Consider the following 14,163-nt stretch of genomic DNA (forward strand, 5'->3'; position numbering starts at 1 on the left):
GGGCAGAGCAGGTGTGGATGGCTGTGGAAATAAGAGACCCACAGGCTCTTGACTGTAACTTAGTAACCCAAGGCTTCCCTTGTGTAATTACTGCCCACCCAGCCAGGCAAAGATGCTCAGTGGTGGCAGGCAGCTCAAGGGAGCTGTAGCCACTCTCCTGCCCCAAGGAAAGTCTGGTAGTACATGGGGGTGATCATTATTCCAACCCTCCCTGGTGCTGTGCTGAGAGGGCTAATCCGCCAATTTAAAATTATAAAAACACCTATTTTTAGAGCTAAAAGTACCCTTAGAAATGATTTGTTCCAACTCTTTATAAAAGAGGTCGAGAGGCATGGTGTGAGCTTTCATGGGTAGCCAAGATTAAAACAGAGGGAGCTCTCAGTCCAGAGCTCCTCCTCACACCCATGGCCCAGGGGTGGCCCTCTTCCCAAAGGCAGAAATCAGGCCCAGAGAAGTACAGCTCTGGAATGCCGCCCAGCCCCCCTAAATACCACTTCTTACTTCCCCAGCCCTATGGCCCAGTGATGAGAGCCACAGGGGCCACAGGGGTGCCTCTTCCTAACACCTCTTCCCTAAGGCTCACTCGGCCTCATCCAATCTCAGGCATGGAGAGGAAGCACAAGCAACTAGGCCGTAGGGTCCTGTCTCCTCTCCAAGTGGTGGGAGAAGACCCCCTGCCAAAACACTGGAGGCTGCCCCTTGGTCACAGCTGAGTCTCGAGAACCATGAGGACCACGGGCGGCAAAGGAGAAGTCAGTGGCACTGGTTCTGGAGCTGAGATACCAGAAGTGAGCCCCTATTCTGTCACTTAGCAGCTGCATAACCCTAAGCCAATTCGATTTCTTCTTCTTCTTTTTTTTGACAAGCAAAAAGTTGTAAATAATTAGTGTGTATAACTTGATGTTTAGAGATAGGTATACACCTGTGAAACCATCACCATAATATATGCCATAAACCGATCCATCACCTCTGTAAGTTTCCTCCTACCCTCTTATTTTTTGTGTTAAAAACACTTAACATAAAACCTACTTTCTTAGCACATTTTAAAGTATATAGTACACTAATGTTGATTGTAGGCACGAAGCTTACAGTAGATGTCTAGGACTTAGTCACCTTGTATACCTGCAACCTTATATCCTTTGACTAATGCCTCCTCATTCCTCCTCATCCCAAACCCTAGCAACCTCCATTCCACTCTCTGCTTCTAGGAGTCTAACTAGATCCAACTGATTAGTGGTATCATGTAGTATTTGTTCTTCTGTGGCTGCATGAGCTAATTCTTAACCCCTACAAACCTCCCTTTCCTGATCTGAAAAACCAACATGATTATACCTACTTCACAGGCAAAACACAATGCCTGACGATTATTTTTACAGTATTGTTATTATCATAATGATGCTCTACCACCCATTCAGTGGCTCTTCTTCTATGCCAGAAACAGTGCTATGCTTTAGATGAACAATCTCATTTATTCTCACCTACAAATCTAAAATAGGTGCTATCAATTTCATCCCACATTTGAGGAACCGTGCTCAGAGTTGTTCAGTGAATTGCCCAATGTCACACAGCTACGAAGTGGTGGGGCTGGGATTTGAACCAGGTCTACTCCTAAGCCTCTGCTAACATCTGTGGGCTATGCTTTTCATGTTCTTTATTTTATCCAATTTAAAAAAACCTACCAGTGTTAGGAGGTCCTAGGGGGAGAGTATCCACTGACAACCAAACTGAGAGTGCCGCAGACCCTTTGGGAATGGAGCATTTGGTAATTTAATTTTCCAGTTAGCTCCATATTCACTAGAAGCCTTGTTTACTGCTCAATATTTTCTAAACCCTGGCTCAGAGCACGAACTTGCCAACCAGAAGGACAGTTTGAAAACTGCTATAGCTGCTCTGTCACTGACACATCAAGGCCCCCAGGATGCTCACGTGGCCACAATGTGGTGTGGGGGAACTCAGTGACCAGCACCCCATCCTCCTCTTTGCTGAGGATCTCCACTCTCTGCTTCTCTTCGCACTCCTGGGGCCCAAGGCTCAGGCACTGATGTGCTGGCCATCCTTGGGGAGAACAGGACCCGTGTTCTTTTCTGGTTCTGTCACTAACTGGGACTCAGATGCCTCATCTGTAATGTGTGAAAGAATGAAATGGAAGATCTCCAAGATCCATGAGAGCCAGAGAGAGCAGCTAGGTGCAGTACAAAGAGGGTCCTGGATTCCATTCTCACTTGTAACACTATCTTAGCAACCACAAGTGCTAATATCTGCTGCGCATCCACTGTGTACCAATACTGGACTGAGGACTTGCACAGCATTATCTCATTCAATCTTCACAGCAAGACTGTGATGAAGGTACTTTTATTCCCATTTTGCAGGAGAAGAAACAGAGGCTCAGGGAGGGTAAGGGACTTGCTCCAGGGCATACAGCTAGTAAATGAGCACCAGGATTTGAAAGCCCAGCACATGTAACAGTAAACATATGGTGAATGAACCCTGTTTTTGTCTGTGCTCCTAGCCACTAAGCCCATAACCAAGCTCACCCCATAACCTTTCCGGTGCTGGACCTTGCTCTCCCCAAGAGTATGCTCCGGCAGTTGGCTGTTATAAAGTAAGCAGACCCTAGCCGGGCCACCAACAGGTGCAGGGCCCCGGCCAGAGCACCCTAGATCTTAGCAGAGGATCCTCCTCAGTGACCAGGAGACAGAGTCTACACACATGGAAGAGATCAGGAGTCCGGTGGGTCCCTCTACCCTGACACTGTCAAGCAGGCCGTGGCAGGCTCTTATCACGGGGCACACAGTAAATATCCTATGGAGCCCCAGAGAGCCCAGGGATCAGCTGCAGGCCTGCCCAGGTACTGCCTGCCACAGGAGTTCGGGAGGCCCAGGCCCCCTCCACCACCTCGCTGGCTCCCTGCCAACCGCACTAATCGTCTCCCGAGCAAAAGGGAGTGAGGACTCGCTGCCAGTGCCAGCCGAGAGCTAAGGGAACCAAGGGCGCGCCAGGGGGCAGCGGGACCCCGAGGGTCCATCTCCCCTCACCCCGCCCCCATCCCGCGCCTCCTCCGATCTGCATCACCCGTCACTTCTTGGTTCTGCAAACTTCCCGGGCTCTCCTTCACCCGGGGGCCAGCGCTGCCGCTGGTTCCTCCCGGGGGGTCCGGGGCCGGTCCCTCACTCCAAGCCCAGCCCCGAGCGCGCGCGTCTCACCTGCAGCCCCGCAGGCCGGGCTCCGCGGGGCTGAACGTCCCGGCGGGCCCTCCGCGAGGCCGGCCTTGGCCGCAACAGCCGCCGCTGCCGCCTCCTGTGCCCGCTACGAGCCCGGGAGGCCCGCGCAGGGAGGGCAGGTCCCAGGGCGCCGTCCCGCTCGCCGCCGCCGGGCTCGCGGGTGCCCGCCGTGCGCCTGCCTGGCTGGCGAGCCCGGAGCGGCCGCCCCGGCACGTGCGTGCGCACGCTCGGGGGCTCCGCGGCCCCAACCCCGGCCAGGACCACCCCTCGGCTAGCGGGATTCTGGGAATTGCAGTTTGCCTGGAGAACAGCCCGTCCCTTCAGCCCACGGAATCCTGGAAGTTGTAGTTTCTTCCCGCGACAGGCGCAGCTTTACGTGCTGTTAGATTTATACGATTATGGGATTCCTGATGATAAATGTAAATGCAAGTTAAGCCAACAATCAGATGTCCTTTATAAAATAAAAGTGATTAATATATCACATGTTTTAAAAATATCTATTACCACAAATACAAGTAAATTCAAAAGCACTATCCAGTTCCCCTCACCCACCCCCACCCCATCCCATCCCATCCCATCTGGACCCTCCTAAAGGGCAAACATTCCCAACTCTTAAAGTTGCTGCATCTGGCATTTACTGTCCACTCTCAAAATATACATATGCTCCTATTTCTTGATTTATGAATTCTAAACCCCTTGGCTTTTTACTAGGATAGATGAAAATTCAACTCATTTAAATATGTGCACCAACCATGATTACCTGCACCCTCATTGAGTTATGAGACATTTCTTTTTTTTTCTTTCTCCAAATTTTTATTTAAAATCCATTTAGTTAACATATAGAATAATATTAGTTTTGGGGGGCACTTGACGGGATGAGCACTGGGTGTTATTCTGTATGTTGGCAAATTGAACACCAATAAAAAATAAATTTATTATTAAAAAAATAAATAAAATAAAATAAAAAAAAATATTAGTTTCACGTGTTGAATTTAGTGATTCATCACTTACCTACAGCACCCAGTGCTTATCACCAGTGTACTCCTTGATCACCTATTTAAGCCACGTCCCCACCCACCTCCCCTCCAGTACCCCCTCAGTTTATTCTTTATAGTTAAGAGTCTGTTTCTTGGTTTGCCTCTCTTCTTTCCCTCCATGTTCACCTGTTTTGTTTCTTAAACTCCACATATGAGTAAAACCATATGCTATTTGTCTTTCTCTCACTGATCTCACTGACCAATTTTGCTTAGTATAATACTTTCTAGTTCCATCCATGTCATCATAAATGGCAAGATATCATTCTTTGTTATGGCTGAGAAACATTTCATTGTATACATATACCACATCTTCTTTATCCATTCATCAGTCGACGGACATTTGGGCTCTTTCCATAATTTAGCTATTATTGATAATATTGCTATAAATAAACATCAGAGTGTATGTATCCCTTTGGATCAGTATTTTTTATCCTGTAGGTAAATACCTACTAGTGCAATTGCTGGATCCTAGGGTAGTTTTATTTTTAACTTTTTGGGAAACATCCACACTATTTTCCAAAGTAGCTGTACCAGTTTGCATTCCCACCAACAGTGTTAGAGGGTTCCCCTTTCTCTACATCCTTACCAACACCTGTTGTTTCCTGTGCTGTTTTAGCCATTCTGACTGGTTTTAGGTGATATCTCATTGTAGTTTTGATTTGTGTTCCCTGGTGATGACTGATGTTGAACATCTTTTCATGTGTTTTTTTTAGCCATCTGTATGTCTTCTTTCGAACACTCTCTATTCATGTCTTCTGTCCATTTTTTAACTGGATTATTTGTTTTTTGGATGTTGAGTTCAATAATTTCTTTACATATTTTGGATACTGACCCTTTATCAGATATGTCATTTACAAATAACTTCTCCCATTCCATGAGTTTCCTCTTAGTTTTCTTGGTTGTTTTCCTTTGCTGTGGAGAAGCTTTCCATTTTGATGAAGTTCCAACAGTTTATTTTTGCTTGGTTTCCCCTGCCTAGTAAGAATTTGCTACAGTCAATGTCAAAGAGTTTACTGCTTGTGTTCTACTCAGGATTTTGATGGTTTCCTGTCTCACATTTAGGTCTTTCATCCATTTTGAATTTATTTTTATGTGTGGTGTAAGAAAGCGGTCCAGTTTCATTCTTTTGCATGTTGGCTATCCAGTCTTCCCAACACCACTTGTTAAAGAAGCTGTCTTTTTCCCATTGGTTATTCTTCCCTGCTTTGTTGAATATTAGTTGGTCATATAGTTGTGGACTAATTTCTGGGTCTTCTATTCTGCTCCATTGATCTATGTGTCTGTTTTTGTGCCAGTCTTAATGATTACAGCTTTGTAATAGAGTTTCAAGTCCAGAATTGTGATCCCTTCAGCTTTGGTTTTCTTTTTCAACATTACTTTGGTTATTTGAGGTCCTTTTTGGTTCCATATAAATTTTAGGGTTGCTTGTTCTAGCTCCGTGAAAAATGCTGGTGGTATTTTGATAGGAATTACATTAAATGTGTAGACTGCTTGCATAGCACAGACATTTTAACAATGTTCATTCTTCTAATCTACAAACATGGAATGTTTTTCCATTTCTTTGTGTCATCTTCAATTTCTTTCATCAGTGTTTTATAGTCTATGAGATATTTCTATCAAACTGGTTAAACTTTGCTTTTTATTTTTAATTATTTTAAATGATAAGGCCCCAGTGTTGAGGCACTAAAACTTAGTAAATTTATGCAGGGCCATTTGACAATACAGTCAAAAGCCTTTAAAACGTGCAGACTTTTGGGGGGACTGGGTGACTCAGTTAAGTGTAAGACTCAGTTTTGGCTCAGGTCATATCTCAGGGTCTTAAGATCAAGCACTGTGTGAGGCTCCACCCTTAGCTTGAGGTCCTTTCCCCCCTCTCTATCTTTCCTTCTGGTTCTCCCCCTTTCCCTGCCACTTGCTGTCATGCGTGCTCTCTTTCTTTCAAATAAAAAAATAATTTTAAAAAAACATGCAGACTTTTAACCAAGAAATTCTTATAGTTGTGGATGAGTGCAAAGGCTAAACAGTGTTGTTTGTAATCATACTAAAAGACTAGAGCAAAAAAAAAAAAAAAGACTAGAGTGGCCATATTAATTTCAAACAAATTATAATCAAGAACAAGGAAAATTACTAGAGATAAAAAAAGGGGGATATTATGTAATGACAAAAGGATCAATTAACCAACAAGACACAATAATCATAATTGTGAATGTACCTAATACCAGAGCCTTAAAGTAAATGTCAACAACTGACAGAAAAACTAGACAGAAATTCAGCAAGGATATAGAAAAACTCAATAAGCGGTGCCTGGGTGGCACAGTTGGTTAAATGCCTGGCTTTTAGGTTCAGCTCAGGTCCTGATCTCAGAGTCTTGAGATTGAGCCCCACATAGAGCTCCATGTTCAGTGCGGAGTCTGCTAAAGTTTCTCTCTCCCTCTTCTTCTACCCCACCCACCCCTTAAAACAAATATTAAATCTTGAAAAAAAAAAAAAAAAGGCTCAACAACACCAAAACCAACATGAACTAATTGACATTTACAGAACACTCCACTAAACAACAGAACACACAATCTTTTTAAGCAGCCACAGTGTGTGTATATAATAAATATATATATATATATATATATACACACAAATTAACTGTATCCTGGGCCATAAATTTTCAAAATTGGCAAAATACGTGAACAGATATTTTACTGAAAAGCATATATTTATAACAAATAAACACCTGAAAAGATGTTTGACACCACTAGCCATTAGGGAAATGCAAATTAAATACATATCACTACACCCCTATGAGAATAGCTTAATTAAAAAAATAACAACAAGGGATCCCTGGGTGGCTCAGCGGTTGAGCACCTGCCTTTGGCCCAGGGCCTGATCCTGGAGACCCAGGATCAAGTCCCACATCGGGCTCCATGCATGGAGCCTGCTTCTCCCTCTGCCTGTGTCTCTGCCTCTCTCTCTCTCTCTCTCTGTCTCATAAATAAATAAATAAATAAAATCTTTAAAAAAAATAACAACAATACCATAGTTAGTGTACAAAGAACTGGATCTCATACATTCCTGGTGGAAATAGTTTGATAATTTCTTAAAAACTAAAATGCACTTGCCATATGACTCAACAATTGCACTCCTGGGCATTATCCCAGAGAAATGAAATCTCCTGTCCACACAAAAACTTGTATCAATTGTTCATAGATGTTTTATTTGTAATATCCCAAAACTTGAAAGAAAAAATATCCCTCAATAGATAGTTAACAAGATGAATGGATGAATAGCACATCCATACCATAGAATATTATTCATCAGTGAAAGGAATGATACATTCAACAACTTGGATGGGTATCAAAAGCATATGAGAAGTGAAAAAAAAGCCAGTCACAAAAGGTTACATGCTATAATTCCATTCACATAACATTCTTTAAATGACAAAACTGTGGAGATGGAGATTAGATTAGTGATTATCAGGAGTTCAGGATGGGGTAGAGGGGACAGTGGCATGTGACTATACAGGGATAGCAAGCTGAAGATCTTTGAGGGTATGCAATAGTTCTGTATTTTCTTTCTTTTTTTTTTTTGTGGTGGTGGTTACATGAACCTACATGTGTTAAGATGACATAGAACTATGTAAAACTTCATACCAATGTAAAATACCTGGTTTTGATATTGTACTATAATTATGTAAGATGTATACTATCAAGGGAAACTGAATGAAGAGGTTCCGTGGAACCTCTATGTACTACATTTGCAACTTCTTGTGAATCTATAATTATTTCAAAATTAAAATTTTCAAAAGAAGAAACAAACAAAAACAGGGAAGTTGCTTACTTCATTAGCCATACAGGATTGATTAAATAAAGCCATGGACCATCTTTAAAAAATCACTAAAAGGATGTTGCAAAACAATACTTAATTCTTGCTGTGAAAGATATTTCACACTATATCATTTAACGAAAAAAACCCCCAAAACATTCAATATAATCCCTTTTTAAAGAGAATGTGTTGTACATAGAAAATATATCAGCACAGACCCTGTGTGGTAAGATTATGGGTGACATTTATTTTCACAATTAGTATAATCACCATCTGTCACTGTACAATGTTATTACAATATTTTTGACTATATTCCCTATGCTGTACTTTTCATCTCCATGACTTACTTTATAACTAGAGTTTGTACCTCTTAATCCCCTTTATCTATTTTGCCCGTCACACTCTCCCCCACCTCCCTTCTGGCAACCACCAGTTTGATCTCTGTATTTAAGAGTCTGTTGTTTGTTCATTTGTTTTGTTTTTTAGATTCCACACGTAAGTGAAATCTTATGGTATTTGTCTTTCTCTGTCTTATTTCACCTAGCATAGTACCCTCTAGCTCCATCCATGTTGTCACAAATGGCAAGCTCTCATTCTTTTTTATGGCTGAGTAATATTCTCTCTCTCTCTGTATCTATATATATATAGATAGAGGAAATATATATAATTCTTTCTTTCTCTCTCTTTATATTTATATATATAGGTTGCATAATACTAGATAAGTATGTATAAATCTATGTAGATATATGTACATATATACTATATGTATATATTATATACAGTTATATCTATATATATACATAAAGTAGATATATAGGTTGCATACTACGTATTATGTATAAATGTATGTAGATATATATACATATATAAATATATGTAAATAAATAAACATATATGTATATATACATACAAACCAGACACATCTTTATCCATTCATCCACGGATGCACCCTTGGGTTGCTTCCATATCTTGGCTATTGTAAGTAATGCTGCAGGAAACATAGGGGTACACATTATCTTTTTGAATTCGTGTTTTCATTTTCTTGGGTAACTATGTAGCAGTAGAGTTACTGAATCATATAATATTTCTATTTTTAATTTTTTTGAGGAAACTTCATACCGTTTTCCACAGTGGTTACATCAATTTACATTTCTGTCAAGAGTGCACAGTGTTCCCTTTTCTCCATATCCTCACCAACTCTTTGTTTCTTGTCTTATCAATACTAGCCATTCAGACTGGTGTTAGGTGATATCTCATTGTGATTTTGATTTGCATTTCTCTGATGATTAGTGATTTTGAGATCTTTTCATGTGTCTGTTGGCCACCTACAAGTCTTCTTCAGAAAAATGTCTATTGAGGTCCTCTGCCATTTTAAGAAATTTTAATTCCAGTATAGTTAACATACAGCATTATATTAGTTTCAGGTGTACAATACAACAATGTCAATTCTATAGGTACTCAGAGCTCACCATGGTAAATGTACTCTTTAATCCCCATCACATATTTCACCCATCCCGCCATCCACCTGCCTTCTGGTAACCATTAGTTTGTTCTCTAAAGAGTCTTTCCTGGTTTGTCTCTCTTATCTGTTTTTCCTTTATTCTTTGCTATGTTAAATTCCACATGAGTGAAATCATATAGTATTTGTCATTCTCTGACTTACTTCGATTAACATTATGATCTCTAGATCCAGCTATGTTGTTGCAAATGACAAGATTTCATTTTTTTTTTGTCCTCTCCCCTTTTTTATTGATTTTTTTTTTTTTTTGGTATTGAGTTGTATAAATTCTTTATATACTTTGGATATTAATCCCTTAGCAAATATATCATTTGCAAATATCTTCTTCTAGTCAAAGGTTTGACTTTTTGTTTCCTTTGCTGTAAAAAAGCTTTTCATTTTGTTGTAGTCCAAATAGTTTATTTTTGCTTTTGTTTCCCTTGTCTGAGGAGACCTATCCCTAAATACCTTGCAAAAGGAGTTGTCTGAAAGAATACTGCCTCTGTTTTCTTTTAGGAATTTTATGGTTACAGATCTCACATTTAGGTCTTTTATTATGGTGACTCCTTAAAGGCAGAGACTGTTTCCTATGGTCCTGAGCTTTCCCAGAGTTAAAAGTCCACTGATGTTTAAAGTACCCATAATTAAGTCCTTTTGATTTTAAAAACTCCTGAAGTTATGCCCCACTGCTTTTCAAAGCCCAAGGTTATGGGGACTCATTTCCCAATGCATCTCCAACTCCCTACTCTGTGCCTGGAATGCCCAGTATGGGGTCTAATCCTCTTGTTTCTCTGTGCTTGTGGTGTCCCTCCACACTGTGGTTAGTCTCCTGGGGGGTTGGTTTTCAATTGCACCTTTGCCCCTCCTTCTCTTTTTGATGTGACCTCCTCTCTATGATTAAATGTGGGAAGTCTATTCCTCTGGTTGTTTTCTGGGTTAGTTGCACTGATGTGGCTACTACATGAGCGTGTTTATGGGACAAGGTGAGCTCAGGATCCAGCTATTCTGCTATTTTCCTCTTTTTTCTTTTTTGTTTTAACTTAAGGCAAACTTTATTTAGTCTTCTTTTTAAATCAATCTAGTTTAAAAACAAGTTGAGGTTAAGAGAGAGCTTCCACAGACACAGACAGGAGACAGAATGGGCTTTGGCAGGGCCCTCAGAGTCACATCTTCTCTATCTTGAAAATGAGGTTGTCACAGATTCAGGTCACTTCATCATTTCTCTTAGTCCTTTGCTCAACAGTTTCTCCAGCGAGTAGATGCACACTGTTCCTTTCAGAGGCTCCTCTGGAAGGCCAAGGCGTCTGCTGGGGCTCTGCTCCAGCGCTGGGCAATTTCATTTGTCAGCTTGAGTTTCTTTGTGTGTGTGTGTGTGTGTGTGTCCATTTTCCTTTTTTTTATTATTAATTAATTAATTAATTTACTTATTATTTTTTATTGGAGTTCAATTTTGAGTTTCTCTTCTGCATGAGCCTTCAATGTGTGGTACCTGAGGCCTTCTTTTTCAATTCTTACCATGTAATTCTCAACACACTCCTTTAGCAATTCTTCATTTGGGCGATAATCTTTGATCACTTCCTTCTATTTCTCAAACACCTTGAGATGTGGTGTTCAGGTTTGCAGTCTGTTGGCCCTTTTCTTTCAGAACCTTCTGGATCTCAGCTTTGGCAAGTTCCTTCCGTTTCTGAGCCTCTTCCATCCCCTGATAAGAGAACCCCTCAAACCTGGCCATGATCTTCTCCATCTCCAGGTTTTTTTGTGGAACGCCTCACACCTGCTTCCCAGCAACAGGTTCTCACTTTGCGTGGCTTCCGCAGCTGCATCCAGATCCTTCTGGCTGTATTGCAGCACGTCTACGATGGGCTGCATCGGAAGCGGCAGGAGAACGCAGAGGGGGAACCCAGCCCGGGAGTGCCCCGGCTCCGGCTCCGGCTCCGAGGAAGTCACGTTCCACGAACTTCCGCTCAGGCAGACTTCCGGCGGAGGGCGCATGCGCGCTCGGTGCGCCGCTTGTCCGCAAGCACCTGGCTTCCGGGGCCTGTCCCTGAGGAGGTATATGGCCTGTTTCCTCAGGGCCAACTCCTTAAACAGGGAAGGCAGGGAAGGCCCCAACCGAGAGAATGTACCTCGCCGCGTGCCTCGAACCAACGCTGGGTCTCAAAAGCGCTCCTCATCTGGTCTGAAGCAGGCTCTGCCCCCACTGAGCACGGCGCGCTGCCCACCCTCCCGACTGCCGGACCTGCGGACCTGCGCTGTACTGGGGCTCTGCCGGTGTGCACAGCCGGTGTGTCATCCCCCAAGGCCAAAGGTACCCTCCACCTCACCTGGTTCCCTGCGGCCTGCCCCCGAGGGCACTGTGGGCGCCAGGCCTCTGCCGCCTCCAGTCTCCTGTATATACTTCTTTCCTGAAGCGAACATGGATTCTTTTTTTCTTTTTTTTTTTTAAAGATTTTATTTATTTATTCATGACAGACACACAGAGAGAGGCGGGGGGGAGAGGGAGAGGCAGAGACACAGGCAGAGGGAGAAGCAGGCTCCATGCAGGGAGCCCGGGACTCCGAGATCATGCCCTGGGCTGAAGGCGGCGCTAAACCGCTGAGCCACGCGGGCTGCCCCAACATGGATTCTTTTATAAGTTTAACTTTAAGTTGTTTTTAGTTTTTAAAAGTTCCTTTGTGGAGTTTATGGTTCTCTCCAAGAGCCAGTGATGGTCAGCTAATGGAAGGAGGCACCAAGCAGCCCTGGAGCGCAGCCCGTTACTAGAGAGGGGGAGAGGGTTTGGGTTCTGGTCAAAGTGGAGTCTTCTGGTTAGGATCCCAAAGGACACGGTTTATGGGTCCCTTAGGACCCAGCGTTCAAACCGTGATGTCTCATTTTATGAGCCCATCATGGTTTTAAAAACTATTCTGGCTGCAGGGCATTAGGTAGTGTTTTATTCGTTGCTAGGAAACTTTAATAGGCTGAGAAAGAAGTACTTTCCTTTGTAATAGACACTCAAGGTGAGCTGGGTAGCTGGTTTTTTAAGGTCTTGCCCAATACTTTAAATAAATCAAGCATTGGGATCCCTGGGTGGCTCAGCGGTTTAGCACCTGCCTTTGGCCCAGAGCATCATCCTGGAGTCCTGGGATCAAGTCCTACATCAGGCTCCCTTCATAGAGCCTGCTTCTCCCTCTGCCTGTGTCTCTGCTTCTCTCTCTCTCTCTCTCTCTCTCTGTATCTCTCATGAATAAATAAATAAAAATCTTTTTAAAAAAAGTTAAAAAGTCCTTTAAAAAATAAATAAAAAATAAATCAAGCATTTATGCAGCACCAAGCTGGGTTGGGCCTCAAGGCTGAAACCTCTCCCTCTTTCTGGAGTCGTATTCCCTTTCATTGGTTCTATGTGGATGACTCCCAGATCCATATCTCTAGTCCTGAGTTCCAGATTCACATTTGTGATCAAGTTGCTTGGGGCATAGCACCACCTGGCTGGCCTGACAGCATTTTAAAATCTCTATGATAAACATCATGATGGTAATGGTTATAAATATATCTGAAAATTATTTTATTGTCCTTTCAAAAGCTGGAGTCGGATTTCCCTTCCCTTGAAAACTTAGTGACTTACTTAGTGGCATAACTTAATGACTCACTTCTAATAAATAGACTATGTCAGAAGTAATGCTCTATGACTTCTGAAACTAGGTCATAAAGATACAGCTTGTACACTTGTCCCTCTCTTTATGTGTGTGTGTGTGTGTGTGTGTGTGTGGGTGTGAGTGGGTGTGAGTGGGTGTGTGTGTGTGTATAGTCTACTTTGGAACATAGCCACTGTGTTATGAGGAAGCCCAGGCCACAAGGAAAGGACATACATGGGCATATTAGTTTATTAGAGCCTCCAAATAAAATGCCACAGACTGAGTGGCTTAAACAAACAGAAATTAATTTTCTTACAGTTATAGAGCCTGGAAGTCCAGGATCTCTCTGAGGCCTCTCTTTGCTTGCACATGACTGCCTTCTCACTGTGTCCTCACATGGCCTTTTCTCTGTGCACGTGTATTACTGGTATTTCTGCTATAAGATAGGTTAGATTGCATTGGGACCCACCCTAATGACCTCACTTTAAGTTAATTACCTCTTAAAGGCCTTGTCTTCTAATACAGTCACATTCTGAGGTACTGGAGGTTAAGACTTTAAAATATGAATTTGGAAAGAACATAGTTCATTCCATAACAGTGGGTGTACCAGCCAACAGCCCCATCTAGGCCTTCAGCTGACAACCAGTAGCAGTTGCCAGATGTAAATGAATGATCTCAAGGTGATTCCAGCCTCCAACCTTTAAGCCACACCTCAATTGATGCCCTAGACATCATAGAGCAGAAATAAGTTGTTCCTGATATGTCTCATTTAAATTTTTGACCTACAGAAACCACAATAAGTAATAAGTGATTTTTGTTATTTTCAAACCACTAAGTTTTAGAATGTGGTTATATCATAGCATTACATAATTAATAACTTCTTGTAATAGTTATCTACTGCTGCATAACAAGTCACCCCCAAATTGAGTGGTTTAAAACCACAGTAATCATTTATTGGATCTCACAGTTTCTTGAGGTCT

General features: G+C 42.3%; 1 protein-coding gene across 8 annotated transcripts in view; it reads right to left on the bottom strand.

Annotated features, from left to right (window-relative positions):
* The window catches only part of POMGNT2 (protein O-linked mannose N-acetylglucosaminyltransferase 2 (beta 1,4-)), a 139,713-nt gene that overhangs the window by 20,619 nt on the left and 104,931 nt on the right, over positions 1-14,163 (bottom strand). Inside the window, exon 1 of one of the 8 annotated variants that reach the window (XM_025461108.3) lies at positions 3,204-3,405. The exons of the other annotated variants lie outside the window; for them this stretch is intronic. The gene's annotated coding sequence lies outside the window, so the exon portion shown is untranslated. Of the gene's footprint in view, positions 1-3,203; positions 3,406-14,163 lie in introns of those variants that run through there. 8 annotated transcript variants of the gene reach the window in all.

The sequence above is a fragment of the Canis lupus genome, chromosome 23 (assembly GCF_003254725.2).
Source record: "Canis lupus dingo isolate Sandy chromosome 23, ASM325472v2, whole genome shotgun sequence".
NCBI classification, from domain to species: domain Eukaryota; kingdom Metazoa; phylum Chordata; class Mammalia; order Carnivora; family Canidae; genus Canis; species Canis lupus.